Source organism: Lactuca virosa, chromosome 3, assembly GCF_052849685.1.
Source record: "Lactuca virosa cultivar CGN04683 chromosome 3, Lactuca_virosa_CGN04683_v6, whole genome shotgun sequence".
In the NCBI taxonomy this organism is placed as follows: domain Eukaryota; kingdom Viridiplantae; phylum Streptophyta; class Magnoliopsida; order Asterales; family Asteraceae; genus Lactuca; species Lactuca virosa.
Window position 1 is genome coordinate 348,158,250 of NC_136428.1, and position 23,369 is coordinate 348,181,618.

The following is a 23,369-nucleotide window of genomic DNA, read 5'->3' on the forward strand; positions in this document are numbered from 1 at the left end:
CCAACCCCAATATCTTGATTTCTAGTAGCAATACATCGCGAACCAATATATATATATCATCTGCTAATACACGACCAATTAATGTTTGGATAACAATCATGTCCGTCATCATTCAATTTCGAGGACTTACAGAAATACCTCGAACGGTGCCACAATCTGTTCGACGTACAACAATGTGTTGAACTACTTCAACAAGTCTGCGAGTGAGATATCCTGCATCTGATGTTTGGATAGCGGTATCCACAACCCCTTTACGGGCTCCGTAACAAGAAATAATGTATTCTGTTAAAGACAGTCCTTCGCGTAAATTACTTTGAATGGGTAAATCAATCATTTGCCCTTGAGGATCCGACATTAATCCTCTCATACCTACTAATTCATGTACCTGAGATGCATTTCCTCTGGCTCCCGAAAAATACATTATATGGACTGGATTAAAAGGATCGGTCATCCGAAAATTAGGATTCATTTCTTGTCGCAAATATTCACTTGTGGCATACCATATTTCGATCGATTGACGTAATTTTTCTACCGCGTGTACATTCCCATAATGATGGTGTTTTTCCAAAATAAAACTTTGTTGTTCAGCGTCTTGAACTAGCCATCTTTTAGAAGGTATTGTTCAAAGATCATTAATTCCTAATGAAATGGATGCGGCGGTAGCTTGTCGAAAACCTAGAGTCTTTACTTGATCTAGGATATGTGATGTATATCCTATTCCATAGTGATCAATAAATCGACTAATAAGCCGTTTCATGGCAGTTCCGTCTATCACTCTATTGTGAAAGACCTGAGTGGGCCGTTCTGCCATCAGTACCTCCATATTGCGCTGAGTAGAATTTTACAATGGGCTTGAGTCAGTGATTGGAAAACTTCCTTTTCTAGATCTTGATTCACATAGAAATTCTGCACTTATGGTCCTAGTTAACCCGGAGAGACTCGAATTCCCGTTGGTAGCATAGAATTACAACAGCCCTGCCAAAACCCCTGTATGGCTTCTTCTATTTCTCGATAAAGGGAAATATGACCAAGAGTGGTTCGAATATATATATATATATATATATATAAAGAATTTCTTTTTTTATACTTCGTACTATTAGATAGTGTCCATAAATCTCATAATAGGTCCCCACAGATTCATAGTGAATTTCGATGGGAACTTCTCTTACAGCAATAACGCGTTGATCTAGTCGCCACCGCAGCCACAAAGGACTACCTAAATTGATTCGTTTTTGCCGATAAGCTCCAATTGCATCATAGGGATTACAAAAAAAGGGTTCTTTTTTTTTTGTATACCTATAGTTATTATCTTCATTTTGATAGTTTCTACGATTACATGGATTATACCTATTTACACAAATACCCCGACGATTTCCACTCGTTAAGACATAGAGTCCACTAAGCATATCTTGAGTTGGTGCCGAAATCGGATCCCCAATAGTTGGAGACAAAAGATTCATATGAGAAAACATAAGTAAACGCGCCTCTGCTTGAGCCTCCAAAGATAAAGGCACATGAACAGCCATTTGATCCCCGTCAAAGTCTGCATTGAAGCCCTTACAAACTAATGGATGTAAACAAATAGCGCGCCCTTCCACTAAAACGGGGAAGAATGCTTGTATGCCTAATCTATGTAGAGTAGGCGCTCTATTCAGCAATACAGGATGGTTATCCAGAATTTCCTGAAGTATTTCCCATACAATCGTTTTTTTTTTCGAATTTGACTCTTAGCAACTACTATGTTCGAAGCAAGATGTTTTCTAATTAGGTCACGAATTACAAATGCCTGGAAAAGTTCTATTGCTATTTTGCGAGGCAATCCACATCGATGTAATGAAAGTGAAGGGCCCACGACAATCACGGACCGCCCTGAATAATCGACCCGTTTCCCAAGCAGAGTCTCGCAAACTCTTCCTTCTTTGCCTTCAATTACATCTGAAAGCGACTTGTAAACTCTATTATGATCATCCCTCATTGGTTGTCCGTAGATTCCATTATCAAGAAGTGCATCCACGGCTTCTTGTAGCAATTTTTCCTAAGATATTATTAATTCTTCTGGCGTAGCTATACTTGTTGTTAATAGATCTGTAAGAGTATTATTCCGATAGATAATTCTTCTATAGATTTCATTAATATCCGAGGTCACTAGTTTATCGTCATCTATATGATAGATTGGTCTCAACTCAGGAGGAAGAACTGGTAATAGACGCAAAACCATCCATTTTGGTTCTATATTTGTTCGAATAAAATGCTTAGCCAATTCCATGCGTCTAAGCAAAAAATCTTTTCTTCTTCCAACTTTTCGATCTTCCCATTCGTTCCCTGTGGGTTCCTCTTCCTCCAATTCTTTCCATTCTACCAATGAATAGTCTATAATAATTCGTAAATCTAGATTGGCTAATTGTTGTCTGATAGAACCTCCCTCGGTAGACATCTCTCGATTTTGAAATGTATCAAAGCTCCGGGTAGTAAGAAAAATGGGGATCCTGTATTTCCAGGGTTTAATTTCATATTCTAATACACCCCGTAATCGTAAAAAAGTAGGTTTTTTATCTATGGGCCTAGCAAAATAAAAATTGGGATAGGATCCCCCCCGCCCCCCCCCCCCCCCCGCCCGCAAAATTGGACATGAAAGTTTCCTTTCATCCGGCTCAAGTAGGTATACCAAAAAAAGAAAGAGAAAGGAGTTCTCGCTTTCAAATTCTAGAAAACTCCAAAAAGATCTACTCCTTACTCAAGTTTCCAGTGAAGACCAAGCAAAACTTCATGGATTCCGTCTTCCTTAATTATTTTTATTTAGATTTTATGAATTCTTTATTCAATTATGACATAAATGAAATGTGAAATTCTTGAGTAGTCTACTTCCCCTCGAATGATGAATCCCGTAATTCTTAATGAAAGATAGTACCTTAGAATTCAGAAGGAATTTACTTGTCTATTGTACTGTTCCATTTGATCTTTTAGGTCCCGACTTCACCTCGACGGTTAGGCCATGATGCCCTTAAAGTCTATATGCGATAGATAGACTCTTTTAACCATGACATCTTTTCTATTTGCTTACTTAAACATAATTTCTTTCTAAAAAAGGAATAGCTTAATTCCACAAAAGAAAAAGTCTTTTTTTTACGAGGTCTAACTATAAATTCTTATGAAATCGACCATAGATCAATTCCCTTTTTGGGGAGCGTCTTGAATACATCCCTAATTCTGAGCTTCATGTTACTCCTACCAAGAAACATGTCAGGTACAGGGCATCCCGATTGGATTAAATGGGATGACAGTTTCTCATTTCGAATCTGTAAAATCAGAATTTCGATCAAATCACACACCGCAGTATACTAGGTCTTCTAATTCGTTAAGAGGTTTATCTAAAAGAGTCATAATATAACTAGGAAGACGTTTCAAATACCACACAGGAATTACCGGGTATGCGAGTTTGATGTAGCCCATTTGATATCTTCGTATCAGAGAATCAACAAACTCGACTCCGCATTGTTCACAAAATTGCGGGTCTTCCTTTTCATCTCCGATTACTCGATAATTTCCACAAGCACAAATTCCACTTTTGATAGGCCCAAAAATTCTTTCACAAAATAATCCATCTTTTTCTGGTTTATTGGTTTTGTAATGAAAGGTATAAGGTTTTGTCACCTCTCCAACTATCTCGCCATTAGGCAGGATTTTTTTGGACCAAGTACTTATTTGTTGAGGAGAAACTAATCCAATTCGGAGTTGTTGATGTGTATATCGATCGATCATAGAAGAAAACTTCTGCTTGATTTCGATTAAGCTTCCTTCCTATTAAGCTGGAAAGTCTTCTCAGATACAAGAAAATGATTCAGTTCCAGAGCTAAAGATCGTAGTTCTCGAAGGAACAACCGAAAAGATTGTGGAGCATCTTCAGGAGTCGGTATTCTTTCTCCAAAGATTATAGTACCAAGTACTTCCTGGGGCGCTCTAATATGATCAGATTTATAAGTAAGCATCTCTTATAAAATATAAGCAACGCCAAACCCCTCTAAAGCCCAAACCTCCATTTCTCCTACCTGTTGTCCCCCTTTCTTGGCCCTTCCTTTAAGGGGTTGTTGTGTAAGACGTGAATAACGCCCACTGGAACGCCCATGTATTTTATCAACAACTTAATGAACTAATTTCAAGATATAAGGCTTTCCTATTATAACAGGTTGTTCAAAAGGATCCCCTGTTCTTCCATCAAATATTCTGCTTTTTCCTGGAGACTCGGGTTCAAATATCCATGGATTCACTGTTTTCTTACTGGCTTCATATAATTCAGAAAACACCAGTTTTCTCGAAGCTTCTTGTTCGTATCTCTCATCAAAAGGCGCTATTCGATAATGTCTGTCTGGCAAACCCCCAGCTAACCCGAGTGAAGATTCAAATATTTGTTCTACATTCATTCGGGAAAGTACTCCTAATGGGTTGAAGACCATATCAACAGGTCTTCCATCTTGCAAATAAGGCATATCTTGTCTAGGCAAAATTTTTGAAATGATACCCTTATTTCCATGTCTTCCAGCTACTTTATCGCCTACTTTTATTTCACGTTTCTATAAAATATATACACGAATACTTTCTGTTTTCTCTGTCTCATCTGTCTTAGAACTCTGTACCCATCTCACATCAATCACCCAACCCCTACCTCCTATAGGTAATTTTAGACAAGTTTCTTTTGAAGTATATACCCGCATGCCAAGTATGGTTCGTAATAATCTATCTTCGGGGGCATACGAGGATTCTTTCACCATTTGGGGCGTTAATTTACCTACTAAAATATCACCTGTTTCCACCCAAGATCCCAACATTACAATTCCATTTTTGTCTAAATTTCGGAGTAAATGGACTTTTAAATGCGGTATTTCATTAGTGACCCTTTCGGAGCCTTGGTTAATCTGAATTTCATATTTACGTATGTCAATAGAAGTATAAATATCTTCATATACTAAGTGCTCACTAATGAGTACTGCATCTTCAAAATTGTAACCTTCCCATGGCATATAAGCTACTAATACGTTTTTCCCCAAAGCGAGTTCGCCACCAACTGTAGCAGCACCATACGCTAAAATTTGTCCCTTTTTAATGCATTTACCCTGCTGAACCTGGGGTTTTTGATGCATACAATTATTTTTGTTGGAACGTTGATACATAACTAATGGAATCCTTAGAGTATCCCCATTACCTGATAAAAGTATCTTGTCAGTATCGGTATAAATAATCTCTCCCTCGTGTTCGGCTATAGCAAGAGCCCCTGAATCTAGAGCCGCTTGGCCTTCCAATGCAGTTCCAACAATGCACTTCTCGGACTGAGAAATATGGACTGCTTGGCGTTGCATGTTAGAACTCATTAAAGCCCGATTCGCATCATTATGCTCGATTAAAGGAATAAGGGAAGCTCCATTAGAAAAATACTGGAAGGAAAAAATACTTCGAAGATGAACCTGTTCCCATGAAATAGTCAGGAATTCTTGACGATATCGAGCTGGAACAACCTGTTCTTCCTGAATACCCTGATTCAAGGCTAAAGAATTTCCTGCCGCTACCATATAGTATTCATCTCTGCCCGATGATAAATAAAGCATCCGCGCCCCTTTTGATCTCTCAGAATTTTTATAAAACAGACTTTCTAGAGACCCCCAACGACCAATCCTGACATGAATTGCTAAGGATCCAATAAGTCCAACATTTATTCCTTCAGATGTGTCAATTGGGCAAATACGCCCATAATGACTAGGATGAATATCTCGTATTGGAAAAGTAGCAGTTCGCGCAGTCAATCCCCCCGGGCCCAAATAACTCAATTTTCTCCCATGAACTATTTGTGTCAATGGATTAGTTCGATCCAAAACTTGAGATAATGGGCGTAAACGGAAAAAAACTTTATAAGTATTTGTTAATGGGGTTGAATTTACCATGTTCTGAGGAGTTGGTGTCCAGTTATGCTTAAGTGTTGCATATATGTTTCCTCGAACCATATTTTCTAAACGAACCAAGGCCAATCCAAATTGCTCTTGTAAAAGATCTGCTACAGAGCGAATACGTTTATTTTTGCAAATGATTCATATCGTCAAGTGTACCCATTCCAAATTTGATTCGAATCAAATGATCCGTGGCTGCCAATATATCTCGCTGTAACAAAAATGTATTGTTCTGGGGTATATCAAGGTTCAGTCTCCGATTTATATTTCATCGACCAATCCCTCCCAATTCACATCTTTGTTGAAAGAATTTTTTTTGTAAATCCTTATATAAGGATTCAGAAAATACCGGATCTCCCTCTACACAAGCAAATTGTTGATAAAACTCCAAAATAGCATTTTCTTTTGACCCTATTTGTTTTTTATCATTCAGAAAAGACAAAAATAGTTCAGGATAGCAAACATTTTCTAGAATTTCTCTTATATTCAACCCCATAGCTGATAATAGAACTAGAATAGATAGTTTTTGTTGCCTACTCACGCGAACCCATATCCTTGTTTTTCTATCAATCTCTAATTCTAATCTTCCTCCCCAGTCTGATATTATGGTGCCGGTATAGACGGAAATTCCATTATCGTTCAATTCTGACTGGTAATAAATACCGGGACTTTGCAATATTTGATTAATCACAATTCTATATATTCCATTTACTATAAAAGCTCCCAGAGAAGTCATTAGAGGGATCTTTCCTATCAAAATTGCTTGTTCTTGGATATACCTACACGTATCGTTTTTCCAAATTAGTCTCGCAGATACATATAATTCAGAAGAATATGTGAGTGATTCATACACAACATCTCTTTCCTTTATCGAGGGTTCTACCAATTGATATCTTTCCAAAAATAATTCAAAGTCAATTTCTTGATTTGTATCTTCAATTTTTGGAAACTTAGAAAGTTCTTCTGTCAAACCCTGATCAATGAACCTACAAAATCCTTCAAATTGTATCTGATTAAATCCAGGTATTGTGGACATTGCGTCTATCCCGGATTATTTTGAAATTGTCAGTTATTTATATTCATCCATCTCGAATTCTCCAAAAACAAAAAAAAAAGAAATACCATTTTGGCTGGCTCATTATCCATCAAATCCTATAGCAATGATGGAATTTTGATTCCATGAATCTTTGACTGGAATCTATGAGATAGGTGGAATTCAAATTTATACTTAATTTCAATTTAATTTAAATTGTCATTTTTAAGAGATGCAAATGGAACGGAATTGAGAAAACAGTCCTAGAAACAGAATTCTCCTGCTTTGGGATTTTTTTATAATTATAATATAAAAACTGAGTCAGTTTCTTATATTATAATGTAAAACGGTATTGATATTCTAATCTACATGAATATTTAATACCATAAAACTAAAGGAATGTTGTATTGATGAACCCGGCGGATATGCCTAATGTCTTTTCTCTTCTTTTATTTTTTATTGCCCTCCTGTCGTCAATTGACAGTTGACAGTATTATATATATATATATATATATATATATATATATATATATATATATATATATATATATATATATATATATATATATATGTATATATATATATATATAATTTGATATGACTTTGATATGATTTAGGGCTCAATAAAATTCCCGAATCTGACTTTGGTAAATGATTTTTTTTTGCATCTCCTGCTCTGTTGATTCAGAAGTACCGTATCTTGGATCCAATGCAAAACTCTTTCTGAATGAGAGCAATAAAGACGAGAAAAACCAATGAAATAAAGTTGAAATATTGTATAGTTTAATGGTAAAGTTTGATTACCATTAACCCCCAGAAAAGTTAACGAGTTTTTCGGTTTGATTCATATCCTATTCATCTTCTAAAGGTGTCCCTCGGCGGATTTATATTAAGTTAAGGTGGCCTTAGGCCTTATTCCCTATTGTATTTGTATTGTGTAGTGCTTTTTGATTTCCTAAAGGTGGCCATAGGCCCCTATGGTCCATTGGTGCCCCTATGGTCCAGTGGTTACGACCTCTCTCTTTCACGAAGAAAACGAGGGTTCAAGTCCCTCTAGGGGTATACCAAGACCATAGGAGTAGGATTTTATAAAAAGTGAAATGTATTTGTCAAGTCCGCCTGGTAGACGAAAGGAAGTTGATTCTGGAACGTCTAATTAGGCGTTGGGTCGATGTCCGAGTGGTTAATAGGGACGGACTGTAAATTCGTTGACAATATGTCTACGCTGGTTCAAATCCAGCTCGGCCCAAAAATTCGCCAATATACTATCAAATGGTAGAACCCTCTTGTTCTTAAGAAATACCTGATAAGAGAGAATAAAAAAGAAGCCAAATTTTCTGTTAGATCTCTTCTTATTTCCCTGGGATTGTAGTTCAATAGGCAAGAGCACCGCCCTGTCAAGGCGGACGTCGCGGGTTCGAGCCCCGTCAGTCCCGATGGATCCAATAAGTACATCAATTCACCTCTCCATTTTTTGTGAAATGAAAGAAGGGACAGATATCATAATTTAATTCCGAAGGGGTTTCCCCTCTTTTTTTCAGGATTCTGTCGAAGAAAGAACAAACACTAAACTAAAATAAAGTGAAAATAACTAAAATAGTGAAGTTGATAGAATATTCCATCTTTTCTCCCGCGACTCCTCTTTCTCATACTTCTTTGTCTTCCAAATAAAATTGGATCATTCAAATTTACAACCTAATTCCTCTCTTTTTCCACTTTGCTTGTATTTTTTGTTGGCGTTTTGTAGTTAATGGAAATGGAAACGGACGAGGATACTTCATTTGATGGTTCTATACTGAAGACCTAAGCTAGGTTATAGAAAAGAAAGAACAGAAAAGAAGGATAAATAAAGGAATTTTGGATTGGTCCGGGAATCCAATCTTGGATTCGGTATGGATAAAAGATCTTTGTATGTTATACTATTCAATTCTCGACGAAGAATTAATTTAATAGCTCAGATATTGTTATTCATGATACTGATCCGATTCAAGATCATCGATAGGTAATGCATTCATCGAATTGACAGGTGAAAGATTTATCATCTCTATGGGATTAAATCCCGAGTTATTGTGAAATAAAAAAAACGATGAGATTGAGATTATGGAAGTAAATATTCTTGCATTTATTGCTACTGCACTGTTCATTTTAGTTCATACTGCTTTTCTACTTATCATTTACGTAAAAATAGTCAGTCAAAATAGTAAATTACTTCAAATGAAACTTGAATTCTGAGTTCTTATCAATAGTTGAAGAAATCAAATCAAAAGAATTATTTTTTTGCGTTTTAAATGAAATCAGTGGGCTATAATGAGCGGTATTCTATGAGATCCGAGAGTATGGTAAGAAATTTCTTACCATACTCTCTATTAGTGTTATAGTAGTGTATAAAGTTGTACTTTACTTTCTAATAAAGTTAGTATACTATATTAGCTTCTCTCTTCAATATATGTACTGATTAATCCATATATGGAATTAACGTAGGACCCAATTCTCTTTCTTTCTGAAATAATTGTTTTACTGAATAATTGTTTTACTGTTATATAATACATTTCTCCACTAGAATCCAATGGAATTTCGAAATGAATAAATTTTGATTTGAAAATTATTTCAATTCAAATAAAAAATAAAAAATGTGTTGCAGAACGATCTATAAAACAATTGATACCATTTCATTCCTAAACTAAATTAGTAGTCCTTCTAAAGTCCACTTCTTCCCCATACTACGAGTGAAAGGGAAAATGTAAAGACTACCATTAAAGCAGCCCAAGTGAGACTTACTATATCCATTTTAATTATGTCCCTTATCTTTATGCTAGAAATATTCCATTATTGTATTGCTCACTAATAATAGTAGAATCCATGTTCCAGAGTCAAAAAGGGATTCTGGCCGAACACTATTGATGAACCAATCAAATAAATCCATTTCTAAAAAATTCCTATATGATTTCTAACCGGGAAAGACTAAACACAACTAAAATACACAATGACGCTACAAAGGAATGTTACTAATGGAACATATAGTAATAAAAAAACAGGGCCCATTCTTTGTTGCCCTTCAAAGTACAAATAGATCAACTGCTATCTATTACATACTTTTATTTCCTATTTGATCTAATCCGTACCCTTTCCTTTCCCGATTGTCTCTCTGAAGCAGTTGGGAGATAGTATATTATACTCTTGACGAGGGGTTTCAAAAAAAAAAAAAAAAAAAATTTCACTTTTTCTATAAAAAAGTAAATTATCCATCCAATCTCAATCTAATAGTGATTGAATTCCTGAACACTCAGAGATTCTCGCGAGTCTATATATGTAGATTACATAAAGGACTTCCCACAACTAGTTAGCCGCCGGCGGCTATGCCAATGAAATTCAAGACCCAATCAGTAGACATTAGCAGTATAAGGGAATCGGGAAGTCTTGCTTCGACCATTATAATATAATCTTTATTTGAATTTTAGATTGAAAGATTCCAATCTTTTACAAAATCCCCAGAACAGATGTTTAGAATCAACCAAGTATCAACAATCGCCTTATCTGTTGGGTAAAATTTGGGTGATTTATATCAACAGATAATAAATTTTGATTCGTTTGTTGATGAGGCGGCACCCGGATTTGAACTGGGGAAAAAGGATTTGCAGTCCCCTGCCTTACCACTCGGCCATGCCGCCAAAACGATACACAATAAGATAAAATTTTATGGGTTGGATTACTAAACTTTAGTTTATTCAGTTCGTATATACACAAAGAGGGTATTCCAGTCCCTGAAAACTAAGAAACTGCTAGTTTTGCTTTATATCAGTTTCCTAAAACTGTTGAAGGTGATGCTGAAATTTTTCCAAGTGTTGCTAGAATTCCTTATGCAATGCTTCGAAAAGTTGATCCTCTGCATCCCGTGTTGGTGAATCAATCATGATGTTGAAACTGGGAAGTTGTTAGAGAAGACAATTGAAGGTACTTCAAAGAAGAAAAGAGGTTAAAAGAAGGAAGATCAGCCAAGTCCTTCGACGGTTGCTCCAGTTGAAAAAGCAACTAAATCTCCAAAGAAGGTCACAGTTAAAGTAAAATCTTCGAAGACAAGTTCAAAGCCTGTTGTTACTGAAAATGTTGATCCTTCCAAAGATGTGGTATCTTCGAAGACTTGTGTTCTCAAACGACTCACGAAAATGGCTCATAAGTCTCGCCATTCTCCTGAAAGGTATGGCAGTTTTTCACCTTCGTTTGTTAGAAAGCCACAGATTGGTCGAAAGGGGGTTCTCTTTGTGAAATACTCGTTCCTGTATCACCACAAACAAAGAAAATGAGAGCAGAAGATATGGCAAAGAAGATTTCAAATAAACATAAGAAACAAAGGAAACTGGTGTTGCAAGAAGTTTCATATGACGAAGAAGTGGTTCCTGACACACCACCTGCAAATACAATACTGGGCCATTTTTCACCTGTGAGGGATTCTCCAGTCAAGTCGACTTTCGAGGCGACTGGAAATCTAGATGGCAATGTGAACACTTCTAAAGTAGACACAACCATCAATCACGGTGAACAACCAAAGATTTCGACTCCTGAGCAGACAACGGTCATACCACTCGAGGTTTTGCATACTGAGTCATTTAATGAGGAGGTTCGAACCATAGGCATCACTACAAACATATATGATACGGGTGCAAATGTCAAGAAGGGGGATGGAGTTTTGACACATGAAGCCCAAGGTAATCCTTCTCTTGTCGTATCATCTACTTTCGAAACATCAGTTCTTGATACTAGAGTTTCGTTACCGCCATTTCTTGTTCCCAATACATCTTATATTCCTTCTTCCACTAATTCTCATACATTCCATACTGTATTACAACAACCTTTTATCACTTTATTTCCATCCCAATCCACCGATACACCACCAGTTCAGGAAATAGACACTGATGAAGAAGAGTTTCGGGGTTCGTTTGCTGAAATTGAGTTTGATTCTGAGGAAGAAAAAATCCCAGATCACATGATAATGTCAGGAAAGTAGTTTAAGATTCTGAATAGGAAACTTAATTCACTGTTACATGTTCAAGCAAATGCAGGAAGCAATAATTCCGTCTCAGGAATCGAAGTGGATGTGATGCCCTATGCTCAGGAGCATCGGATTCAAAGTAAACTCGATAATGTGAATAGAGATCTTGAATCCAGGTTCAAAGTTCAATCTGACTCCTTTAATGTTGCTCTGAAATAATTAAAGGTAGTTGCCAAAGATAGACATGTGCTTTATGTTCAGGAAGTAAAGACTGTTCGTGAGAATGTTAATCTCAAGATTCAAGAACTTTCGTGATGATATGGCGAAGGAAATTGCTAAATTAGATCACAACTATTCCAATCTTCACAACAACGTGGATATACTTGCTGCTGCAATCATAAAAGTAGTGGAATGGCATACAACGCTTGTTCTGAAAGTTGATAAGCTTGGAGATAATGAGTGAAGGGTTTTGGGAATATTGTAAAATTGTTGGGTGAGTTGAAAGATCTCATGGCCAAGACTGAATCTTCGAGATCTATGTCTGTTACTCCTGAATTGATAGCTGGAAAATTTCAAAAGTTAGAGTCAACAATTCCTTTTGAATTGGCTCCACTTGCAAAGTTTGCACACTTCCTGCCAACAAATGCCCCGCCTGTTAACACAGGGGTGCAAGGGGGAGAAAAGGGTGTCGTTGGCACTGGTACGAAAGTGAATACTAGAGGAAGTGTTTCTGGAAATGTTGAAGGTGATGCCAAGGTGGTTGGAAGTGTATTGACCACTCAAATTCCAACATCTTTACCAACAACAACACTTGTTTCGTCATCAACCACAACAACAACAAGACCAATAAGGAATGGCATAGTTATTGGGTTAACTAGTAAAGAATCAGGTTCTTCAAAGCCCAAGCCAACTGAAGTTGATAAAGGCAAAGGCAAAGGTTTCATTATTGAACCTTCGAAAGAAGATATCTAAGCTACTCAAGAAGTAGAGATAGAAAAACAAAGGTATGTTCAAAGCATTTTGAAACAATGTGCAAATGATCCTCCTGGTCTGAACAAAGGTGATCCAACAAAGATATATCACTATGAATATATCGAAGCTTTGACAGTGACAGGAGCAATGCATGAATTTGAAAAGATTCCCAGAAGATGTTTGAAACTGTGAACACAAATCTAAATCAATTAGATTTTCCAGTGAATAGAATGATGTTCCTGGATGAGTAGTTCGAACTTGCTGACAAGTATAAGGATAAGACTGATTTCAAACGTTTATAGTTTCGCTTCCATGCTGTGCTTGGGAAGAAGGGGGAGGATATATGGTCATTGGTCAAAATAGTTCGAGTTCTTGGCATATCCAAAGATGTTTTGTTCGAGGGTATGTTATAGAACTATCGCTATTATGCAGTCCGAGCAAACAATGTGCAATTCGATTTCTCAGTTTCAGACTTCCCTATAATGAATCTACATGATTTGATAGTGGTGGCCATGATCATGAAGAATGTTGATGTTTCAAAGCTATAAGTTACAAGCAAAGAAGACTTTTTGAATGGTTATGCTCATTTAAAAACCTTCATTGATGGATATTATGGAGCATTAGCTTTACCAGATATCGAATGGGCAAAGTCTTTGGACAAAGAGATATATGTTCCTCAAACTGTTCATGTGAGTAAGGCAAGTTTGAAAAACTTCGAAGATGGAGAGATCAACTTGAAGCCTCTGGGAATTGTTTTCGTTGGAAAGAACAAAAAGGGAAATAATTCAAAATTTTTGTTCCTTGTGTGTGATGTTGAAAGGTTTACAACACCTCATTACACAAATCTTCTGGTTCGAATGAATAGTTGTACCAAAAACAATGAGAAAGAAAAAGTTGAGATTCGAAAGATTGTGAACTGGTATGTTGAGATCAGAAGACTTACCCATCAGACTGCGAAGATATTAATGACTTGATTCTTCACTGCTCACAAAAGGGGAGAATGTAGAGGTCAAATTTAGTTGTGAGGTGTCGAATATTGTTGATTGCTTCGTTAGTTTGTAATCTTATTACAAGGGCATTTTAGTGTTCGAAATCTAGAGTAATTAGTCCCATGTATTTTTTGTTCACTTACTGGTTCCCTATAAATAGGTGAACGGTACTAGAGTTAGATAAGAACTTCATTGTAATTGTATATTCACTCTATACTCTCTTGAAAGCACATTGAACCAAAAAGACATTATTTACATCGTGTGTTCTACGTTTATCTTTTACTCTGATTATATTGTTCACAATCGATTGATTTACAACTACAATAGGATGTTCAACAACACCTATTTCCCGGTTGGGTGAATCGCCCTAGTGCCATGACAGTTCTTAGGTAAAGATAACTGACAAGACAAATTTTGACAATATGTATAGTTTCAAACATTCAATTCCTTAAATACGACAGTTCTTAGAAAGAAACTGCCTAACTGACAAATTGTACAGTTCATGCCTTCAGTTCAGTGAGTACGATAGTTCCTAGAGAGAAACTGCCTAACGGGCAATTTGTACGGTTTCACGCCTTCAATTCCTTGTGAAAGTAGTGTGAAGTGTAATTCCGTCAATTCCTTTCAAGATCTCTTCTAGCACAGAAAATTCCGACACAGTCTGCTTGAGTCTCTTCTTCTTTTGAATTTGCATTTTATGACAAAAGAAATTTTTGAGATAAATATAAAAATAAAATAAACTTAGCACACAATAAAAATAACTAAGAATAAAAATAAAAGAAAAATACACTTAAAAACAATATTTTTGGATTTTTATTTTTTCCGAATAAGAAATCAGAACAGAAATAAACATATTTTTGGATTTTTGAAATTTTCTGAAAAAGAAATAAAAACAGAAATAAACATATTTTTGGATTTTTGAATTTTTCTTTGGTTTTAATTATCCCCCTACATTTTTGGATAGAGGAGAAAAAAAGAAAAAGATATGAACAAATTTAAATAAAACAAAAAAAAATACATGTACAAAAAAATTTCTTTTATTCTTCAAAACGAATCATTTTAAGAAAACCCACAAGCATGAATTTGGTTTTAGAAAATTAGGTTTTTGGACGATTGAAAATCAACATTATTGTCATATAGAATGGAAGAGTCGGAAAATTCAAACTGTAATTCAATAATTGAAGAAATCCCCGTTTGTGATCTTTTCTTTTCCATTACCGCAAAGGACACATGCTTTCCAATAAGATTCTAAATTTTGTGCAGATGAGAGATGTTTCCTATCATATTCCTCCATAGTTGCTACGACACGGAGTGTAGGATTAATTGATTTTAGGAACCCAATCCATTTTGAAACTGAGTTTACCATTACTATCTACACAAGATACTCTTTCCCATGACATATCCTGTTTATCAGATAAGGAACATAAAGATGTTACAGGACTTTTGGAAGATTTTAAAATGTGACCTTTGGGAAACCATTGGTAATTAGGTTTAAGCATTTTAATAGTTAACCTAATGGGTTGCCTCAACATTTGATTTTGAAATGGAACTGCCCTTTGATTTAGACTTGACGCAAGTGTGAGATAGAGGACAACCCTTTGAAATGGAACTACCCTTTGGTTTAGACGTCACTGATTTCGGTTTGGCTGAACCATCTCTCGAATTAGGCTTCTTGTCCGACATGCCCTTTTTGTCATTGGGAGTCTGATTCTTGGCCTTTTTAGCATTCCAATCACCATTGCGTGAACGTGACCTCGAAGGATTTCTTTTGGAAGATCTCCCCCTTGGCACGTTCTGCCAACCTTGTTCATAGTATGGAACATATGAACGATGTAGGCAATTTCTAGCAATGTGACCGGGAGTCCCACATTTAAAACAAGTCTGTATTTTCAAATAAATAAGATTCTGACTTGGTCCTTGTCCAAATGAAGTTTGTTTCAAAGAACTTCCACAAGTACAAGCACATGTACATTTATTAGACTGTTTAACAAATTTTTGTGGCTTGAATTTTTCAACAGTGGGATTATTATCATCATAGGTTTTTGAAGCATTTAAGTAGAACTAGTATTATTTTACCCATCTTGCATTGTTACTTTATCTGCACATGAAGTAGAAACATTAGTATCGTTCACATTAATACTCTCAGTTGGGCCAGACTGTTCAGTCTTGATTGAGGCACTTACAGGGGGCTGGCCATATTGTGCAGGTGTCTCTACTTATTTGGTTTCAAGGGGCGGAGTATAGTTATCATTGAAAGGAGGTGGAACACTATAATACGCCAAATCATTTTTTTGGTTATCTTTCCATTTTAATTGTTTTTCTATCAAAGATTCAACTACCTCACTTGATACATCAAATTTCCTAAAGTTAAATTCGGCATCTTTAAATTTAGATCATAACGCATCAAGTTCGGAAATTAATTTGGCAATTTCCTCCTTAGGATAACGATGGTCAACAGATTTGGTGCTATATTCCTCCCTAATCCTAATCAAATCTTTATTTTGAGCATCTAATTTTTCTTTATGGGGCTTATTGACTTTCTTAATTTTATAAATTTCATTTTTAAGGTCAAAAACCTCTCTAACTAATAATTCATTTTGTTCACGGTATTTATTTATTTTATCTTCACAGGATTGAGAGCATGAGGTTTTACTTACCTCATTGGTGATTGAACTGTTGTAAAGGCTCATTATTTATCAACCGTAAAAATCTAATTGTGTAATTTTATTTTGACCGAAGACCAAAGGTAAATGCTCTTTGACCAAAAATACCAATAGTCAACACCCTGTTGACCGAGAACCTTGAAGGTGAACTCTTTGTCCGAAGAAAACCTGATTGAGAACGAGGTTTCTTGACCGAGAACCTTAGCAGAAATCTCAACAGCCAAGAAGCTGAACCGAGGATGCGGAGCCAATATGCAGACCGAACACGTTGACCAAAGACCCGAGAAGCGAAGCTGAACTAGCCGAGATCACAGAGTCACCGTAGAGAACTCCGAGATTGAGACCGAGAGCTCCAAAGTTGAGACCGAGAGCTCCGAAGTTGAGTCCGAGGAGTTTCCCTAATCGAAATCGATCAGCTGTCCGCCGAGAACTCCCAGGTTTTCACCGAAGACGCCCAAAAATGCCAGAAACACCAAATTGGTAATTAATTAAGACGAAGAACATTAGCAACAATTTTTCGTCAAAAATAACTCAAAAACACGAAAAACACCACGAAAAATTCCAAGAAACATTTAATATCTTGCCAATTCGATTGATACCAATCCTTGCTCTGATACCAATTGTAAAACCCGATATAATGTATCAATCGAAGTCACTAGAATTGGTGCGGAATCCGAATCTAATGATTAATGCAAAACAATTATACCGATTTAAGAACACAATCACAAATCTTCAATGCACACTATTATTAATCAATAGTCGGGTACATAAGATCTCTAAGTATTTCGGTACTCTCTATCTCTCTAAACTTAAAATCAGCTAATGGAATGACCAACCCTTTACACGCCGAGTCCACTGGGGAAGTCTGATGGGTTTTTGAGCATTCTAACACTCCTATGGTGAACATGCAACCCTAGATGCTTTGGATCTATGTTTTCTCTAATATACATGCAAACTTTGTTTTTCCAAAGCATCATCCTAACTAGCATACAATGGAGTATCTTTACTACAAAATTCTAGTTAGATGACATACCTCTTGTTGTATCTTGCTATCCTTGATGTATTTGGCCTTTAAGAACTTAGAACCAATAGTGTGAATGCCTCAAATGGAATCACAACACACCTAGCACAAAGGATAAGTTGAGAGAGAATGGCTTGCTCTAGAAATCGGCTCTATGACTCTTCCAAAGATCACTAGTGCCAATTTCACCAACCAATGGACTTCTTTTATAGTGTGGCACAACTAGGGTTACACCATGCAAACCCTAATGTGCATGACTTTCCAAATTCCTTAGGCTCCATGGGTTTTAACCTCCATGGAGTATCCATGGGTCACCACATGGGTTTAGCCCAACATAAAGAACTATGGATCATAAGCCCACTTTATAAGAATGAATGATTTACACAATCAATCCCCATATATTTAATTACTCTCTTTTGATCACTAAATTAATTCCAAATTAATTCTTGATCAATACTAATTAAATAATATGATTTCATATTAATATATTAGAACTTATAAAATATTAATAAATCATAAATAACCTCTTCTCAAAAGTCCATCCTATCAAATTGCCCTGGTGATATGCAACCCAAATGGACCATGCTACTCTCGGGTCAAGTACATACCAATTATAGTTATGGACTTAGATACTAATCCAACAAACTCGCCGAGTCCCCTCACAATTCTAACCAACTCTCCGAGTTAGTTCATGCACTCAACGAGTTGGTGCTCCAGATTCCAGATTTTCGAGTTTTAAGGCTAGAATTGGACTCGGATCATTACCCTAAACTATTTTTGAACTTATAAACTTGTTTTTGATATGGTAATGATCATTCTTATCCAGTTTAAAAGATAACTATTAAAGTTTCATGTTTTGTATTAGTTTATATGGTTAGGCTAATTACATGAAATTTGTTTGATATGAATTGTGTTGTTCTTATGAGTTTAATTTAGATCATAGAAATTTTTTTTGATTTTCTTGTTAGAACTTTTTTATCTAAATGGTTTTGATGAATTCCATAACTTGTCCTTAAGTTATGGAAAATGAAAAGTTTTTCTTTTAAAGAGATCATTAAAATCATATGTTATGAACTTGAAGAGTCTTTTTCCCATAAATGGTTTTATGAACTCCATAACTTGTCCTCAAGTTATGGATTTTCAAGATTCTTTCCATTAAAACCTATATTAAACTCACAAGTTATGGATTTGAAAAGTTTTGACAAGTTTCAAAACTTGCCCTCAAGTTTTCGAATTTGTAAAGTTTTGCTTTTTTAATACTTTAGTTCCAAACCCTAGAGTTTTAAAAGTTAAAATTTTACCCTTCTACTATTGTAATATTATAGGTTTAATATATATATATATATATATATATATATATATATATATATATATATGTGTGTGTGTGTGTGTGTAAGAGTAAATTCAGTCTTACCATTAGTAGGCCTCATTCACGAAGCCGATCTATAAGGGGGGTATAAGGTTACTGCCTATAAAATGGTAGTTTAATGGGTGTCTCCTCTTACCCACCGCTTCCTTGACTGGTGGAGGGTCGTTAGCCGAACGGGTTTGACATGACATTTAATTTTTCATTAAAAGTATAATGAAATACTAAGTAACTAAACACTTATAAATTCCCTATCTTAGTTACATAGGAAAAATTGAATTTGGTGCTAACCCATGAAAGTTCACGTTTCACCTTGTTAAGTCGTTAGTGGAGTGTGTGTGGTTAACTGGCACACTAATCTGGGACTGACAGTGTGTGGCATATGGTAGCTTGATGTTAATCATAGATCAATGGAGCGTGTGTGGTTAACTGGCACATTGATTAAGTGGTTTGTAACATTGGGTGTACCACGCTAATTTGCATAGTTATTCACACCTTGTTTGTGATCCTCGGCATCCCAGTCACAAATTTGAAGGGCACAATCGAGATTTAAACATGTCATTGAAAAGTTCAATGAATCTCAAAGGATATAGGAGTTTCAATTCACTTAAAACCTAAAATTCCTTTTTGTTTTTCGTGGTGGAAATTGGTAAATCGTCATTTACCTACCTTCAAATATTTTGCAATAGGAATACGACATCCCTCTTCCGAATTGTAAAATATTGTGTTGGGTCCTAGCCTTAATATTTCATTTGGGTGTTATATTAAGGACTTAAATCAACTAACTTGAGTTTCTCCCATTGTAGATTTCTAAGTTCAGACACTATGGTCTTCCCGAATCTTTTGAAAAAAGCTTTCTTTATAAAGATGATGGTCAGGAAACGCTTCCATTAAGTAGATTTTAAGGAGATAGTAGTTGTGATATTTGCATTCTCAAATTTAACTATGATAACAGCATACCTTTTCATAATTCGAATTGTGAGGAATGGAAAAAAAGTCTAAACATTTGAGACTTATTGTTGTAAGTTCTTAAATTTTTTAGACACGCATCTGAGCTATCTAAGGAAAGGTGAATGAGTTTGAGAAGCCTAGATAAAGTCTTATCAAAGCATCTCGTATCAGAAATCTGAACTTTGGAATACTTTCTATTTATAATAATGTTGATATAGTGGAGAAAGCTTTTTTCAAAAGATTCGGGAAGACCATAGTGTCTGAACTTAGAAATCTACAATGGGAGAAATTCAAGTTAGTTGATTTAAGTCCTTAATATAACACCCAAATGAAATATTAAGGCTAGGACCCGACACAATATTTTACAATTTGGAAGAGGATGTCGTAATCCTATTGCAAAATATTTAAAGGTAGGTAAATGACGATTTACCAATTTCCATCACGAAAAACGAAAAAGAATTTTAGGTTTTAAGTGAATTGAAATTCCTAGATCCTTGGAGATCCATTGAACTATTTAATGGCATGTTTAAATCTCGATTGTGCCCTTCAAGTTTGTGACTGGGATGCCGAGGATCACAAACAAGGTGAGAATAACCATGCAAATTATCTTGATACACCCAATGTTACAACCACCTAATCAATGCGCTGGTTAACCACACACGCTCCATTGATCTATGATTAACATCAAGCTACCTTTTGGTACGCACTGTAAGTCCAGATTAGTGTGTCGGTTAACCACACACGCTCCACTAACGACTTAACAAGGTGCAAAGTGCAATTTCATGGGTTAGCATCATATTCACATTTTCCTAAGTAACTAAGATTTGGGAATTTATAAGTGTTTAGTTACTTTATATTTATCATTATACTTTTAATGAAGGGAGAATTAGAGTCCTATCCTACCCGTTCGACTAACGACCCTCCACCAGTCAAGGAAGCGGTGGGTGACAGTGGACACCCATTAAACTGCTATTTTATAGGCATTAACCTTATACCCCCCTTATAGACCGGCTTCGTGAATGAGGCCTACTAACGGTAAGACTGACTTTGTTCTTATACATATATTTAAATATTAAACCACTAATATAATAATAGTATAAGGGTAGAATTTTAAACTTTAAAATTCTAGGGTTTGGAATTAAATGTTTCAAAAGTTAGACTTTTACATTTAAAAATTCCAAAACTTGAGGGCAAGTTTTGAACTATTCAAAAACTTTTGGAATCCATAACTTATCAGTTTAATATAGGTTTTAATGAAAAGACTCTTGAAAATCCATAACTTAAGAACAAGTTATGGAGTTCATAAAAACATTTATGGAAGAAGACTCTTCAAGTTCATAACCTAGAAGTTTAATGATCTCTTTAAAAGAAAAACTTTACATTTTCCATAACTTGAGGACAAGTTATGGAATTCATCAAAAACATTTAGATCAACTATTCTAACTTACAAAATCAAATAATTTGTCTATGATCTAAATTAAACTCATAAGAACAAGACAATTCATATCAAACAAATTTCATGTAATTAGCCTAACCATATAAACTAAAACCAAACATGAAACTTTGACAATTATCTTATAAATTGGATAAGCATGATCATTACCACATCAAAAACAGGTTTATAAGTTCAAAAACAGTTTAGGGTAATGATCCTAGTCCAATTCCAGCTTTAAAACTCAAAAATCTGCATCCAGGAGCACCAACTCGTCGAGTGGATGAACTGACTTGGCGAGTTGGTCGGTTTATAGGGTGGACTCGTCGAGTTCCCCAGTGGACTCGGTGAGTCCACTGTATAGACAGCAAAAAATCGATTTTTTAAGCAAGCAGCGTCAAGTATATTGGAAAACAACCCTAGGCTTTGATACCACTATTGGGTTTTGACCATTCTAACACTCCTATGGTGTACATGCAACCCTAGATGGTTTGGATCTATGTTTTCTCTAATATACATGCAAACTTTGTTTTTCCAAAGCATCATCCTAACTAGCATACAATGGAGTATCTATACTACAAAATTCTAGTTAGATGACATACCTCTTGTTGTAGCTTGCTATCCTTGATGTATTTGGCTTTAAAAACTTAGCACCAATAGTGTGAATGCCTCAAATGGAATCACAACACACCTTTGGACAAAGGATGACTTTTGAGAGAATATCCTCACACCAAAATCGGCTTAATGATCTTTCAAGAACTAGTTCACCATTTTGGAGGCTAAGGGGCTTCTTATATAGTGTGGCAAGATTAGGGTTACACCATGTAAACCCTAATGTGCATGACCTTCCACATTCATTAGGATCCATGGGTTTAAACCCCCATGGATCATCCATGGGTTGTAACATTGGTTTAGCACAACCTATTGAATCATGGATCATTGGCCCACACCATAAGAATGAACGATTTACCAAATCAATCCCCATATATTTCATTAGTCTCTCTTGATCACAAAATTAATTCTAACTTAATTCTTGATCAATACTAATTAAATAAATGATTTCATATTAATATATTAGAACTCATAATATATTAATAAATCATAAATAACCTCTTCTCAAAAGTCCATCCTATCAAATTGTCCTGGTGATATGCAACCCAAATGGACCATGCTACTCTCGGGTCAAGTACATAACAATTATAGTTATGGGCTTAGACACCTAATCCAACTGTTATGCTTCTTCATAGTTTCGCAATTAAACTGACACGACTTTGCGCATGAAAAAAAGTGAATTTTTGATAAATGACCTATTAGCCTTAGTGATCTAAACGAAAGTTGTAATAGTCGTTAAACCGAGAGCATGCATATAGAGAACACCCAAATCTGAATTCACTAAACAAGTTATGATTTTTCAAAGTTTCAGCGCGGATTTGCGGGCACAGAAATCTAATTTAGATCGTTCGATATTGAGCTAAAATGATCTAAATGAGAACTGAATATATATCCATAATAGAGTCCGTACGTAGAAGTTATGAATTTTACACGATCATTAGCAGTGTAATCTTCTCAGACTACTAAATTTAACATCATCTGATAATTTGCCGACGGGGTCAAAAGGAAAGTTGTAGTACTTGGAACTACCTATGTGTGAATATAAACAACGTAAAATACAGAGCTAGTATGCAAAAGTTGTGAATTTTTTAAGATCTACAGTTTTACCCACGTCCCGTGTCACGTGTCAGCAGTAGAGGCGAACCCTTGGTGCCTACGCTAACTCACGACGTAAGAGGCATGTCTCGGGATTTGAGAGACTCCTAAAAACCCTATAAATAGACGAACTTACCTCATTTCTTCAACATAAATCACTCCCAAACATTCCTCTCTCTCTCTCTCTCTCTCTCTTTGTATATATATATATATATATATATATATATATAGAGAGAGAGAGATCCTATTTTCTAAAGTTTTCATGGTTTTGGAGTATCTTTGCGAGGCTCTGAGGCATCAGAGAGCCCGACAAAT

General features: G+C 35.7%; 1 non-coding gene and 1 pseudogene across 2 annotated transcripts; both read right to left on the bottom strand.

Moving 5' to 3' along the window:
* Window positions 1–924: 924 nt before the first annotated feature.
* LOC145167543 (DNA-directed RNA polymerase subunit beta'-like) lies at window positions 925–3,759 on the bottom strand (annotated as a pseudogene). The gene is made up of 2 exons (XR_013741219.1): window positions 3,328–3,759; window positions 925–2,575 (listed from the first exon to the last, which is right to left on the bottom strand). The product of XR_013741219.1 is annotated as a DNA-directed RNA polymerase subunit beta'-like (transcript).
* A 6,804-nt stretch (window positions 3,760–10,563) lies between these two features.
* On the bottom strand, window positions 10,564–10,634 carry TRNAC-GCA (transfer RNA cysteine (anticodon GCA)). Its single transcript has one exon. It is a non-coding gene; the product is annotated as a tRNA-Cys (tRNA).
* Window positions 10,635–23,369: the final 12,735 nt, after the last annotated feature.